Source organism: Tiliqua scincoides, chromosome 5, assembly GCF_035046505.1.
Source record: "Tiliqua scincoides isolate rTilSci1 chromosome 5, rTilSci1.hap2, whole genome shotgun sequence".
In the NCBI taxonomy this organism is placed as follows: domain Eukaryota; kingdom Metazoa; phylum Chordata; class Lepidosauria; order Squamata; family Scincidae; genus Tiliqua; species Tiliqua scincoides.
In genome coordinates, this window is record NC_089825.1 from 13,399,278 (window position 1) to 13,401,818 (window position 2,541).

Sequence of the window (2,541 nt, forward strand, 5' to 3'; positions counted from 1 at the left end):
GCATACTCTCTCCTGCCATCGCTCCCCTGCAACTGGTATTCAGAAACCCAATACTGCCACTGGACTCGGAGACAGCACATAGTCATTGTGACTAGTAGCCAATGATAGACCTGTTCCAAGTCATCCAAGTGAGTGGCCATAGCCACAACCTGGGGTGATAAGTTCCAGAGATCATGTGCTGTGAAAGGAAGCACCTTCTTTTGTCTGTCATAAAACTCCTGCCACATACTTTCATTAGATGATGCCTGGTTCTAGACAGTAAGAAAGAAGGTGAAATACCCACCCACTCCCCACCATTGCCTTTTTTCCTCAAGGAAAAACAAACAAACAAACATGTAGTCTTTTCTTGTATAGAAGTCACACCAGGGCTCTGATCACTTTGCTGTCTCCTTTTGCACCTTTTCCAGCTGTACAATACTCTTCTTGAGATGTTGCGATCAGAACTGGGCACAGTATTCCAAGTGTGGTGGCCAGGAGGAGGGTCTCATACCAAGCTCCTATCTCCCTTTTCCAGGCCCAGCACACCCCCTGCAGTTCCTTGGACTTATAACAGTTAAATAGCTGGTGAGGTCCAAGGAGATCCATTGGTGGCTAAGTGGCCTACTGAAAGGTAAGTAAAATATATATATATATATATATATATATATATATATATAAACTTATGACTCCTAGTAGGCCTACTGAAAGGTAAGTAATATATATATATATATATATATATATATATATATATATATATATATATATATATATATATATATAAACTTATGACTCCTAGTCCATCTCCCCACAAGGATGCAGCTCATGCTGCATTGCACCACTGCCTCACATAGGCTCGTGGGGGATAGGATTGGGACATAACACATGGAAGGAGAGCAATTAGGACTCTTGTGCAGTGAGCGCACATGGTGTTAATCAGATGAGGCCTGTTCAGGTGCTAGAGGTTCATCCTGGCTGGGCCCAGGTTACCTTTGATGTTTGACCCAGACTTGTTTATCCATCTTATTTCCTATGAAATTACGCTTAAACAAGGTTAGGTAACTCCTGCTGTCTACAACACAGTGTGTTTCAATGGAAGCACAAGTCTGATAACCAATTCCGCTGGATCCTTTGATCACAGTGAAATGAAAATGCTCTTGGAATTAAGGAAACACAGGTCCATGGCATGGTTGGAGGGCTCACAACATGGCCTTCTTGTCCTTATAGATTCATCTGATTTTTTTTTTTAATCTCTTTTCATTCTCCTTAAAAATGTTCTTTTCAGTGAGTAGAAAACCTGGAGGCAATTCAAGTAGAACAGTGAATGAAACCTGAAGCTCCTTGTTGGTATTTTTTTTTTTAAATAAAAAGAGTCAAATATCTTTTCTAGCTTGACACACTAAAACCATTTTAAAAATAACAAAAAAAAACAACGCATAGCTACGGCATAATAATTAGCAGATCTGGTGACAACTCGCGAAACGTTATGTAGGCCAACCTTCTATTCAGATGTCAAGAATAAAACAAAGCACCGTTTCCTCATTTAAAAGCTGACACAGCCCCTCAATTTTCGAGCTCGATAAATGTTTAATGCCATATGGAAAGGATTAATATTTCATATACTTTTGGGGAACAACATGACACATGCGTTTGGCACATTCCTTCCAGAGAAACAGTTATTAATATAATCGCCACTTGAGAACGGTGTAGCCTGATAAAATAATTGTGACAGGCGTATTAGTTTTTGCAGCATATAGTAAAAGGATATCAATGATTTCGAAGGTAAAAAATTGCCAGCTCAACATCTGGGGGAAAAAATGATCAGACATAAAAATTATCTCAAAGGCATTTTTTTTTTTTAATTTTTCCAGGCTCCCCTCGCCTTCAGAGGGGTTGCGCATGGGGGGGGAGGGTATGTGGTCCTGCAGACCCAATCCGCAGTTAACTGAAACCACAGATATGGGATCTGGATATGGGTGCCCCCTGAACAATCCTTCCTTCAAAGAGGTCAGGGTGGTGTGCATGGTTGCTTCTCATAACTCTGAGGCTGAGAGATAGTGACTGGCCCAAGGTCACCCAGAAAGCTTCATGGCTGAGCAGAGATTTGAACCTGGCTCTACCAGGTCTAAGTTCAACTTCCAAGCCAACTTTGGAAACTAGTGGTTTCCAAACTTTTTTGATTAGTGGCTCCCTTGACCTACTGAGCCATTGGCCATAGCTCCCCATTAGGGCTATAATCCTATATATTGTATAGGGTAGGAGTGTTTTTGTGAGGATTCTGAGTCTCCCCCGGCTAGCCACGGGGAGTCACAGCTCACAGTTTGGGAACCACTGCATGACACCATCCTGGTTCTCAGATGTTGCTGGGACAAAAACCAAAAAGGGAAGCCAACATCCCATGGAAGACCTGGGGGAAATGACTGTCTTTCTTCCTCAACCCTCAGTTCTTGCACTTGCGTAACTTGCACCCTCCATTTAATGAATGGCGCTTCATAGCTTGTATTGGATGTGTAATCAGATGCAACGGGGCAAAAAAGAGGAGAAGCAAGAAATCCACGCACATTT